Genomic DNA, 13,743 nt, shown 5'->3' on the forward strand with positions numbered 1-13,743 from the left:
AGCAAGTGAGGACCTGTCTCTAAATAAAATATTAAAAAAAGGGCTGGGAATGTGGCTCAGTGGGTTAAGCCCCTCTGGGTTCAATCTGTAGTCCAAAAAAAAAAAAAAAAAAAAGGAAAGCTCCTTTCCTTTAAAGGCATGGACCCTATGGACCATGAAATTCTTCACAGTGTTTCTGCTTCCATTCTTTTGGGCGAGAACTAAGTCACATGATTGACTAACTGGGAAGGAATTGGGGAAAGGGAATCATTATTCTGGGTGGCTCATGTGTCCCATTAAAATTTTTGTTGTTTGTCTTTCCTGAAGAAGGGAAGAATGGATTGTTGGAAGAGTTGTAGTATCTTCCTCATCTCCTTTGTAGGATGAGTGAATTTAGGTTCTTTTCCATTAAGGTTTAAGTGTTTCATTCTGTCAAAAGATGTCAGTATTAGGAAAATCTTTCTAATAAACAGAACTGTCCAACCACAGAAAGAGGAGTGAACTATTTTCACTGTAAGTTATTTAACTAGATACAGGTTGACGAATAACTGCTGGGCATTGTATAATTGTCCTGAACATTTATACTGTGTATCATATAAGTGTTGGGAGTTTTACATTTCTTTCAATTCTGAAATTCTGTAATTCAATTAAAATTGTTTAGTGGCTAAACCATATATGTTGACACCACAAACAGACACAAGTGTATGAAACTATGAACAAATCCTTGGATTCCGTACCATGAAGAAGGTTACCTCTAGATTCAGATCTATATATGAGCTTTCTAAAATTGTATGTCACATACTGAGCTTAATATCTCCTCCACTTCATCTTTAATCACATTAATCTCATGTCTAAGCATGCAACCACTGCTCTTTCAGGTTCCCCTGAAAGAAAATTTGACCCTCTTACTTTCTCTCCTGTCCCAACTATTACCAATGCTGTGTGGATTTTGCCATTTCAGTAGGTTCTTTGATTCAACAGGTTTTCCTCAAGTCCAACTCTCATCCTTTTCTCACATCCAGACTGCCATATGGCTTCCTAAGAACTTTCCTGACCTCCAGCCTGTGGTGTCTTCTCCTGTCTAGCTTTTACACTGTTGAAGTGCTGATTCATATTTCATGGTTTTCTACATGCTTCTCCAATGTTCAAGAGCCCATAAATGCCCAGCTGCCTCCATCTTGCCTATTACTCCAAGACTCCTTGTACTGACTTTGGTCAAGGCCCTTCCTTTGTTCCTCTCAGTCTTACCAACCTTATTCCCTTTCACTCCCAACACACACCTCCTTTTCTGTAAACATCTCAACTCCCAATGTAGTCTTTCTTCTCTCTCTCTCTCTCTCTCTTTCTCTTCCTCTACTCCTCCCTCACTTCCATTTTCCTTCCTTTTTATTTTTTTCACCAACATGTAGTTTGTGAGTGTCTACCATGTGCTCGTCTAGGATAAAATTTCCTATGTCTGTTATGCTCATTTATATCTCTGAATCTTGTCTGTTTCCCCTGTCTGAAAACACTCCTTTCTTCTACCTATCTGTGTTCATCGTCTAAGGCTCTAGCCTGAGCTTAACTTCTTCAGTCACGTTCTCTGACTACTTCAGTGCACTTTTATTTCTGGATACCTTCAGTGGACAAGACCCACAGCATATTTTATCTTCTAATTCCTCTTCATCACAGTGAGTTAATGACATGAGATTCTTGAGATAAGGAAGTATGTCGTATCTATATTGACATTGATATTCATATACATATATAGTGATATATATATATATATATATATATATATATATATATATTGATATATATACACCCCCCCACACCTACACCCACACACTTTTGGTTCTCTCTGTGTATATAAAACTGTTGACTCCCCAGATTTTTCCAAATTCTCAAATTCATAAAAGTTTTTTTTTAAAGGCTCTTTGTCTTTTTCAGACTTACATTTCTACCCAGAGTCGAATGTAATCTTTGTGTATTCTCACATCACAAACAAAATAGCCTTTTCAATGTCCGGCAAATGTTATCTTGGGTGCTTATGGCTATTTCCCACATGTTAACAAAATTCTGATAGCTTCAGGACATTGTTGTGTACTCAAAGTAAGGAGAAGGCAACATAGGAGGTAGAATTCAGATTGTTAACTGCTTGAGTTTGAGAGAAAGATTGACCTGGGGTCCAGTTCCTGCTCAGTTAGCCCCAGTTAGCTCTGATTGCTTAATCACAGTAATTGGCTCTGTGGTCTTGTTTAAGTCACATTAACTAGCTTTGTGATTTTCTTAATCACACTAGCTTTGTGATCTTGCTCAATCACATGGACTAGTTATATGATCTTGAGCAATTTTTTTCTTTTTTGAAATTTTTTTAGTTATAGATGGACACAATACCTTTATTTTATTTTATTTTTTTGTGGTGCTGAGGATCAAACCCAATGCCTTAAGCATGCTAGGCAAGCACTCTACCACTGAGCTACAACCCCAGCCCCTTGAGCAAATTTCTTAATCTCTGAATTTCAGTTTTCTCCTCTATAAAATGGGGATAAAGTTGTTATAATCATGATAAAATGAGATAATATAGAAAAAGTAATTAGCAGACAACCTGGCTTATGGAAAATTAAGAAAATAATAACATTATGATTTTTGGAATGGCTGACCAGGCTCATTTACTAAATAACTGTCTCCTAAACATTACTGTCATAGTATTTGATATTAAAATTTGGATCTTAGCAAAAACCAAATTGCTATAGGTCATGAGTCTCCAGGACTGGTATATGTGTTAAGTCCATGAATGCCAGAGGTTTAGTAAGCTTTTTGATTCCCTAGCTTCTGGCATGGTTTTGCATCTTTAGAGAGGCTCAGCATATAATTCATTGATTCATGGTGGAAGCTGGTTAGGTAGGGAGAGTTAAGAGTAGATAGAATAGTTAGAAAGAATGGTCAAGTCCTTTCTAGCCACCTGCAATTAAATCCAACTTCATTCTGGGTTGGAGCACAGCTCAATCCACTCTGTGAGAAAGCAGCACATGGCCTTCTCTAAAGATTTTATGAATGGGAGTGAGAAATGGAGGAGAGCCAAAGATAGCAGCTGGGCTATTCTCTTGGACCATGCAACATAAAAATCTTTTATGGAATAAATTTTGAATCTGTCTGGCACAATGCAATAAGGGTAAATGTTCTCTATTGATGGTGCCTGTCCCCCCACCCCCATCTCTGCCCTCCTGTCCATCCCTGGGAAGGAGCACTGTCCCAAGCTCAGGCCAGGAATGATTAGTGCAGGGTAGAGATAAGAATCCCCCCACCTCACCCCTCAGGTTGCCAGCTCAGACAGGGTAGGGCACAAAGCACTTAGACAAAGAATAAAGGTGTGAGTTCATGGAAACCAGGGATATGAATAAAGCCCCCAGCCAGACAGGGGTTACAGGAAACCATATCCTCCTGAGAGCTAGTTACAGTCCTGTTGTGTATGCCAAAATGCAGCAAATCTATGGTTACACAAATACACATGGGGTCACACAGGAACACAATTCAGATGGTTAGTAGTAGTCATTCATGGGAAGACCCACAGGGGAGCAATACAGGTTGGTGGCAACAGAAGTGGCATGTTTTGTTTTCTTTTTGATTGCTGTTGTTTATTTGTTAAAAAAATGTTTTAAAACCAGCATCACAGACTTGGGAAATTTGTTCTGGGCCGTTATTTTTTGCTTGAGAAGCGTCCCCCCGGAATACCTTGAGAATCACTTTGTGTTTTTAAGGCCAAATAGCTAATTTCCAAGTTTCCTCTGTTTTTTTTTTTTTGTTTCCTTCTTGCTAATACATCCCTACATGTTTTTCCTGACTGTCTGCTGCTTTAACTCATGGCTGGGGGCTGTCCCCATCCACGTTTGGAGTGCAGCTGGGAGGGGAAAGGAGCTACGGACAGCCTAGAGCACCTGGGCTGCCCATTCCAGCACCCAGCCTGGGCCAGCTAGGGTGCAAAGACCCCCTCCGCAGGCGGCTTTTGCACGCCCTGCACTGCGACACCTTTGAAGCGGAAAAGAAATCCCAGTCTTTTTTGAGGCCCCTTTTGTAATACTGCTTTCCTCTGGCTGGTTGGATTAGTTAAAATTTCATCAGCTTCTTAAAAAAATTTTTTTTCCCCCTGTTGTCATATCATGAAAAGAGAGGATATCTCTTGAAGATGTTTTCCGCCCTCAAGAAATAGGAAAGAAAAGAATCTCATCCGCTCCTGGAAACTTAATTTCCCTTGCAAGCTGCAACCAGTGAGATGATGTGTTTTGAAACAAGCGAATATATATATATTTGTGGTTCTTCAGTGGTTTTTATTAAAAGAAAAAGATAATCCCCCCTGCACAACCCCACTGTTCCAATGTTCTGTGTTCGGTGGGGCGTGAGAGTGGGCCAGCTTAAAGATTCTGGCAAAAAACACGTTCTGAAAAACCAACTCCAAATAGTAGCAGCCAGGATGAGATTATGGACCAAAGCAGTAGGGGGCAGTGTGACACAATTGAACAGAGGTTCATAGTCTAATAAAACATCAGAAACAAGGCTCTTGGAGACAACAAAGGCAAAAATTGTGCTAAGAGCTGTAAATCTGGTATGCTAAATTCCTGTGCAAGAGACAGTAGTGGTTGTATCATAATTAAACACGCTACTAAAACATAAATCCCTTACTGATAACTCCCTTTTAGTGGCCTCATTTCCCACAGAGTGAAGCAGAGGCTGGTCGCCCATTAGCATCAATTGGAAAGATTTCTGGTATCTTCAGGACACACTTTCCTTTTGTGTATCACAAACAACAAAGGAAAAGTAAATCGCCGTTGTCAATGCCACTGTGTGTTTCCTAACCATCTTTATAAATATGGGGCTGTGTTGCTGCTTAAGATGGAATTTGATGGTTGACTCCAGTATCTTTCAGACTCCTTTCCTGGGAGGCAGTGGGCAGATAAGGGAGAACATTGATAGGTATTGTATTCGTTTCAGAGGGCTGCTTTAACAAAGTACCACAAATCGAGTAACTTCAAGCAATAGAAATTTATTCTCTCAGTTTAGGAGGCCAGAAGTCCAAAATCAAGGTGTTGTCAGGGCCATTCTCCCTCGCAGGCCTGTAGGAGAGAATATTTCCTTGCTTCCTCATAGCATCTGCTGGTGGCCATAGGTCTTTGGTACCTCTTGGCTTGTGTCAGCCTAATTCCAATTTCTTCTTCCATCTTCCCATGGGCATTCTCACTGTGTCATCTGTCTTCAGGTGTTTGTCTTTTATAAGGACACCAGCTTTATTCAATTAGAAGTCCTTTCTATTCCAGAATGACCACATCTTAACTAATTACATTTGAAAGGACACTATTTTCCAATAGGTCACATTATAGAGTACTGGAGGTTAGACTTTCATTATATCATTTTTTTGGGGACACAATGTAATCCATAATAGTTCATAGATATTTTCGAGTCACCTGGAGTCTGCCATGTAGCCTGTTTTACTGTCTCATGGCTTTTCTCAGGTAGGGTCATTCAATTCAGGCTCCTCTGAAAATTCTAGTTTTTGCTTAGATTCTTACCAAGCAACAGAAATGGTATGGACATGTGTTCAGTTTCTACTAAGTGTCAGGCATTTTGCAAAAGTGGAATTTGATTCAACCACTTCTCACCACTGTCACTGCTATATTCTAGTCCAGACTGCCCTTATCATTAGGCTTGGGTGGACCACTTCTATGTTGTACAAACCTGCCTTTCCTGCTTTCAATTTGTCCACCATATTGATTGCCTATTATTCCCACATGACAAATTATCCCACAACTTAAAGGCTTTCAACAACAAATATTTTATTCTGTCCCCAGTTTTGAGGGCCAGGGATTGAGGTGTGACTTAGAAGGGTCCTCTGACTCAGGGTCTCTCACAAGGCTGTAATCACGGGGTTAGCTGTCTATAAACATCTTAAAATTTGACTGGGGAGGCTCTGCTTCCATGTTTGCTCATATGGCTACTGGAAGACCTCAGGTCCTCACTGGCTAGGTGGCTGGTGATGGCAGTCCCTGTCATGTGGGCCTCTCCATGGGCAGTTGGCTGCCTTCAGCATGAAGGGATTCAGAAAGGTAGCCAGTGAGAGAGGGTGAGCAATAAGAAAGTCACGGTCTTTTGTAACCTAATCTTGGAAGTGACATATCGTTACTTTTTGTACTCTTCCATTTGGCAGAAGCAAGTCACACCTACAGATTCAGCCGCATTCAAGGGGAGGAGATTATGCAAGTGTGTAAAAGGAGGCAGGATTTGTTTGAAACCATTTTAGAAGTATCCTACCATATCTTCATATAGACTATTTGCTAAACAGCTTCTGGAATGATCCTGTTAAAATACAAGTCTATCACAATGTGCTTCTTTTCAACAATCACCTATGGCTTCCTGTCACTCTTGAAAAGTGAAGTCCTTACCCTCCTATATGATTTGGTCTCAGATGTTTCCTGATCATTTACCTCCTTTAACTTCCCTTCCCTTCACTCTACTTCAGCCACTCCTCCTTTGCCACAATGGGCTCATTCTACCCGGGCCTTTGCCTTTGCGGTTTCCTTGGTTTAGAATGCTCTTCTCACATATGTGCATGGCAGCTTCCCTCATTTTCTTTAGGACTCTGCTTAAATAAAAATAACACAGTCTCTCTTCTCCTTGTTTTTTTTTCTTTCTTTTCACTTACCCTTATCTGAGAGTTAATCATATATCCAATTGTTCATTAGCTTTTCCCTCCACTATTATATAATCACTATTCACACTTGAACTTTCTTTTGTTCATTCATTTCTTCAGTGTCTACAGCCTGGCACATAGTAGGCATCCAATAACTATTGAATGAATGAATAAATGAATGTTTCTTATCTATGTCTCAACTTGTTTCTCAAGTGGTATGAAGGAGCAAAAAATCTTGGAGGAAGTCAAATCTGGGTTGGTCTGATTATTTCTTTTCTTTCTTTCTTATTTTAGTTTTATTTATTTGATTTTATTTTTTAAATACATGACAGAGGAATGCATTACAATTCTTATTACATCTAGAGTACAATTTTTCATATCTTAGTATATAGAGTATGTTCATGCCAATTCATGCCTTTATACATGTACTTTTTTTTTATTACAATTCTTATTACACACATATACCACAATTTTTCATATCTCTGTTTATATATAAAGTATGTTGACACCCAATTTGAGTCTTCATACATGTACTTTGGATAATGATGTCCATCACATTCCACTGCGCTTTAAGGATATTGAATATTTTGCTTTTAAAAAAGCATTTACAAAATACAGCACCTCTTTATGTTTAAAACACTAGAAAAACTTGGGATAACAGGAATATATCTCAACATCATAAAGGCTATTGATGCTAAGCACTGGGCCAACATCATTCTAAATGGAGAAAAATTGAAGTCATTCCTTCTAAAAACTGGAACAAGACAGGGATGCCCTCTTTCACCACTTCTGTTTAACATAGTTCTTGAAACACTGGCCAGAGCAATTAGATGAAAGAAATTAAAGGGATACACATAGGAAAAGAAGAACTCAAATTGGCACTATTTGCTGATGATATGATTCTATACCTGGAAGACCCTAAAGGTTCCACCAGAAAACTCCCTAGAACTAGTAAATGAATTCAGCAAAGTAGCAGGATATAAATCAACACCCGTAAATCAAAGGCATATCTGTATATCAGTGACAAATCCTCAGAAAGGGAAATGAGGAAAACCAACACATTCCCAATACTTGGGAATCAACTTAACGAAAGAGGTGAAAGATCTATCTAATGAAAATTACAGAACCCTAAAGAAAGAAATCAAAGAAGACCTTAGAAGATGGAAAGATCTATCTTGCTCTTGGATAGGCAGAATTAATATTATCAAAATGACCATACTTCCAAAAGCACTATAGAGATTTAATGCAATTCTGATCAAAATTCCAATGACATTCCTCATAGAAATAGAAAAAGCAATCATGAAATTCATCTGGAAAAATAAAAGACCCAGAACAGCTAAAGCAATCCTTAGCAGGACAAGTGAAGCAGGGGCATCACTATACCAGACCTTAAACTATACTACAGAGCAATAGTAGCAAAAACAGCATGGTATTGGCACCAAAACAGACTGGTAGACCAAGGGTACAGAATAGAGGACACAGAGACTAACCCACAAAATTACAGTTATCTTATATTAGACAAGGTGCCAAGAACATGCATTGTAGAAAAGATAGTGTCTTCAACAAATGGTGCTAGGAAAACTGGAAATCCATGTGCAACACAATGAAATTAAACCCCTATCTCTCACCATGCACAAAACTCAACTCAAAATGGATCAAGGATTTAGGAATACAACTAGAGACCCTGTGTCTAATAGAAGAAAAAGTAGGCCCTAATCCTCAGTTGGGGATTAGGCCCCAACTTCCTTAATAAGACTCCTGTGGCACAAGAATTAAAATCAAGAATCAATAAATGGGATGGACTCAAACTAAAAAAGCTTCTTCTCAGCAAAAGAAACAATCTGTGAAGTGAATAGAGAGCCTACATCTTGGGAACAAATCTTTACCCCTCACACATCAGATAGAGTACTAATCACTATGGTATATAAAAAACTCAGAAAGCTAAACTCCAAAACAAAACAAAACAAAAAACAAAAAACAACAACAACAAAACCCCAAATGACCCAATCAATAAATGGGCCAAGGACCTGAAGAGAGACTTTTCAGAAGATGATGTACAATCAATCAACAAATACATGAAAAAATGTTCATCCTCACCAGCAGTTAGAGAAATGCAAATCAAAACCACTCTAAGATTTCATCTCACTCCAGTTAGAATGGCAGCTATTATGTATACAAACAACAATAAGTGTTGGTGAGGATGTGGGGAAAAAGGTACACTCATACACTGCTGGTGGGACAGTTATTAACTTGGTACAGCCAATATGGAAAGCAGTATGGAGATTTCTTGGAAAATTGGGAAGAATGGAACCACCATTTGACCCAGCTATCCCTCTCCTCAGTCTATCCCCAAAGGACTTAAAAACAGCATACTGCAGGTACACAGCCACATCAATTTTATAGCAGCACAATTCACAATAGCTAAACTATGGAATCAACCTAGATGCCCTTCAATAGATGAATGGATAAAAAAAAATGTGGCATATATACACAATGGAATATTACTCAGCAATAAAAGTATAAAATCATGGCATTTGCAAGTAAATGGATGGAGTTAGAGAATATAATGCTAAGTGAAGTTAGCCAATCCTAAAAAACCAAAGGCCAATGTTTTCTTTGATAAAGGAGGCTGATTCATAGTGTGATAGGGAGCGGGAACATGGGAGGAATAGATGAACTCTAGATAGGGCAGAAGGATTAGAGGGGAAGGGAGGGGGAATGGGGTAATTAATGATGGTGGAATGTGATGATCATTACTATCTAAAGTATGGGTATGAAGACATGAATTGGTGTGAATATACTATGTATACAACCAGAGATATGAAAAATTGTGCTCTATATATGTAATAAGAATTGTAATGCATTCTGCTGTCATATATAAATAAAAATATTTATATTAACAATTATTATTGTAAAACTACCATTGATCAATTGCTTACTTTGTGCAAGAGTATATTCTAAGTCATTTATATGTTATTATATCACAGATAATATTGATATGTTATATATAAATATATTATATGTTATATATAATTACATTATCTACTATTTTATTATATTCAAGATATTTCTCTCAGATAATTTTTATTTTCCTCCTTTATACATGAGGAAATTGAAACTAAGGAAGCTTTAATAATTCGCCAAGTTAACACAAGTGAAGAAACAATTCAAATTTAGATCAGGCTGGCTTTAGAGCCCCTTTCTTATGCCAGTACTCAAACTGAAGCTAGATTTAGACAGGCAGTCAGTATAGATAGGTAAATCGAGTGGGGTTGGATCAAGGAGGCCAATTTGAGTGAGTCCGGAAAGTTGAAGACTGCCCGCTGAGGGACTGTAATGCTAAATCTTTAAGAGCCCTTCCTCCACCCTTATCAAGAACCTGCCCCTGCTCCAACCTGTAGCTAAGGTAATCTGTCCCAGGAATTGGCCCTCCCTACAGGGAGTTATTAAATTGTTAATTAATGTGTCCTGGGCTGCTTCATCCGGCCCTTCCCCCATCCGTTTCTCACCTTTTGGCCATCCCACTGAGCATCTCCTGGGCCTAGTCAGGTACATAGGAAGGAGAGAGAAGAGGGAAAGAGAGCAGGAGAACAAAGGTAGCCCTGGACATATACAAAGGAAAAACACCCTCGCTTCTTGGGAAACCAGGATACCAGCTATGGCTCCCCTTCTCCCTCCTGGGAGAAGTCTATGCTACCCCTTTTAAAATAAACCCTGCTTTGTATGCTTGCCTCAATGTGCTTCTCTAATGCTATATTTCAACATGTGAGGGAGCAGGACTCATCACCAGTAAGTAACCTGTGGTGTCAAAACTAGCTGTGTCTTCTGTTTTTCATTTATCCTGCTGTTAGTAAGTTTTTACCCCTTATAGAAGACTATTTCAGGTGGAAAGAAGTTCTTTCAAAGAGATTCTTTTTGTGGGAGAGGTTAACCTCTCCCACAAAATGTATGTATGATTTACATATACATAAATTCTTTCTGAAACCAGTATATTTTATTTCTTACAGCAGTTTTAGACTTACAGAACAATTGAACAGAAAGTACTGACAGTTTTCAAATAATTTTACCTGCTCCCACAGTGGTTTTCCCACTTATTAACATCTTAGTGTGGCATATTAATTGCAATTGGTGAACCAATATTGATACATCATTATTAACCAACGTCCATACTTTACCTCAGGCTTTTCTCTTTGTGTAGTGCATTCTATGGGATTTGTCAAAAACATAATATCAGGTGTCCAGCATGATAGTATTACCCAGAATACTTTCACTCCCTTAAGAATTCCCTATAATGTACATGTTGACCTCTTTGCTCCTTTCTCCAACCTCTGGCAACCACTTATCTTTTAGTTTTGTCTTGATCTCTTTAGTTTTGTATTTTCCAGATTGTCATATGGTTGGAATTATATCAGGTTAGTTTCTTTCACTTAACAATATATATTTAAGGTTCCTCAATATCTTTTCATGGCTTGATAGCTCATTTCTTTTTTATTGCCAAATAATATTCCACTGAATGGATATACCACAGTTTGTTTATGCATTCGTCTACTAAGGACATTTTGGTAGCTTCCAATTTTTGACAATTGTGAATAAAGCTGATATAAACATCTGTGTATAGGTTTTCGTAGTATAAGTTTTCAACTCAATTTGGTAAGACAATATTTGCTTTGTATAAAACTTCCAAACAGTTAGGAAGTGGCCATCTCAATTTGTTTCTCCACCATCAATAAATGAGAGCGACTGTTGCTCCACATTCTTGTTGACATTGGGTGTTAGCCACTCTAGTAGGCTTGTAGTACTTCCTACTTGTTGTTTTAAATTGTAATACTCTAATTATATAAAATTTTGATCATTTTTTCATATGTTTATTTGCCATTTGTATGTTTTCTTTGGTGAGGTGTCTCCAGATCTTTACATACTTTTTAATTGACTTGATGAATTTCTTATTGTTGAATATTGGGAGTTCTTTGTATATTTTGGTTACAAGTCCTTTATCAATATGTGTTTTTGAAAGGAGTTTTTTCTAATTTATGTCTTGTCTTTTCATTTTCTTAAAGAAAATTCTCTTTAAAAAACTTTAACTGAGACAAACTCTGATAAAAATTTTGATCTGATTTATTAATTCACCTCAAATGATTCTGGAGATATAAAAATTAAGCCACCCATAGAGAAACATTTGACAAGTCATTTTGAAAATAAAATTAAATGCAATCGAAAAGGTCCATCCTATAACTTCTTGGTCATTACAGTATTATATTGTGGATGTAGGAAATAGATTTAATTTCTTGATCTCAAATGAAGGGACCAATGGACTTGATCTTTCATGTTTAAAATATAATTAAAATTTGAAGACATATAATTTATCTTCTGAAGAAAATGTTGGAAATAAGTATGAAGACACAGGGTTAATAACCTCAATGTAGATAAGGCTCTTAGGAGTCAATAATTAACTTTAGTTATTATTAAAAAAAATCTTAATTTTTTAAGATCACAGTCAAGGACATAGGTATTCATAAAATATATATAAATGGCTAACAAATTTTTAAACACACTCAACTTCACTGATAAAAGCTACCAAATTTAATGCATACAATGCTATTCTTCACATATCATATTTGAAAAGATTATAGAATGAGGACATTCTTAACTGGCAAGGCATGTCATAAAGCAGTTTTTTCATATGCTGGTGGCACAAGTATAAAATGGTAAAAACTTTCTGGAAAACAGATAGGAAAGTGTATTAAGAGCTTTACATTAATTCAAAGCACAACCAACCAAAAACCCCCTTTGACCCAGTAATCCAACTTCTGGGATGTGTCTTAGAGCAGTCATTGAAAATGTTGGGGGGCTGAGGTTGTGGCTCAGTGGTAGAGTGCTTGTCTAGCATGTGTGAGACATTGGGTTCAATTCTCAGCATTACATATGAATACATAAAATAAAGGTCCATTGACAACTAAAAATATTAAAAATAAATCTTTAAAAAGAAAATGTTAATAAAGATTTATTCACAGGAATGATAATTATATCCTTGTACATAATTAAATACTAGGAACAACAGTGAATTATGTTATAGACACAAAACAGTATTTTTAGTGCCATTATTTATTATATTCTCAATATTTTTCTCTTTTAGGTTATATTTTCACAAATCATCAGTCATACATTATGGAATTTCTAATAGAACTAAACCAGAGGGTATAAAACTGTATTTTAAAATATTTGGTTTTATTACAGTTTACAAGATAGTGCTTATCTACATCATGATGAAGAAAGTGTGGTTCTTTTTCTGATCTCTGAAGGGTAGAATCATTTATTTTTTGCAATATGCAATGTTAATTACCAGATCACAGGAGAGAATCATAACAAATAACCCTTGCTCTTGTTTTAACCACTAAGCCCTATCTGACTTAAAAACTGTTTAATTGGCATATGTGAATTATGTGGGTTTCATTGTGGTGTATTCACATACAATAACAGAAAGTGGTCAGCTGTACTCTCTAATACCTTCCCTTACCCTTCCCCTCCCTCCCTCCCTCCTGATCCTTTTCCTCTACCTTAATATTGCTCTTCCTGTTTTCATGACTTGACTTTTCTTTTCTTTTTTTCTTTTCCTCTCATTTATTTTCTCTTATAGCTTTCACATATAAGAGAAAATCATTTGATACTTGTCTGAGTCTGGCTCATTTCACTTAGCACAATACCTCCAGATATACCCATTTTCCTGCAAATGACATCGTTTTTTCTTTATGGATGAATACAACTCCATTGCGTATTTGTACCACATTTCCTTTATCTAGTCATCGAAACAGAATATTTTGTAGTTCTTAAAAGTAATGTTTATCAATAGACAAAAGGAGCATGAGGGAAATGTTTGGGATGATGAAAATACTGGTGAAACATGTTTCATTTGGGTCATGGTTATTCAACTTTATGTATTTGTCAAAGCTCATCATACTGCACACCAAAAGTGGTGAATTTTACTACAAATAAAATTTTACTATAAATTGTAATATAAATTTTATAGCATATACAATTTATATATAAATTTAAAATTATACTGTTATACTATAAATATAAATTATGCCTCAATAAGTTTAACAAAA

The sequence above is a fragment of the Marmota monax genome, unplaced genomic scaffold, assembly GCF_021218885.2.
Source record: "Marmota monax isolate L192 unplaced genomic scaffold, Marmota_monax_Labrador192_F-V1.1 WCK01_AAM20220418_F8-fsc00222, whole genome shotgun sequence".
Lineage (NCBI taxonomy): Eukaryota > Metazoa > Chordata > Mammalia > Rodentia > Sciuridae > Marmota > Marmota monax.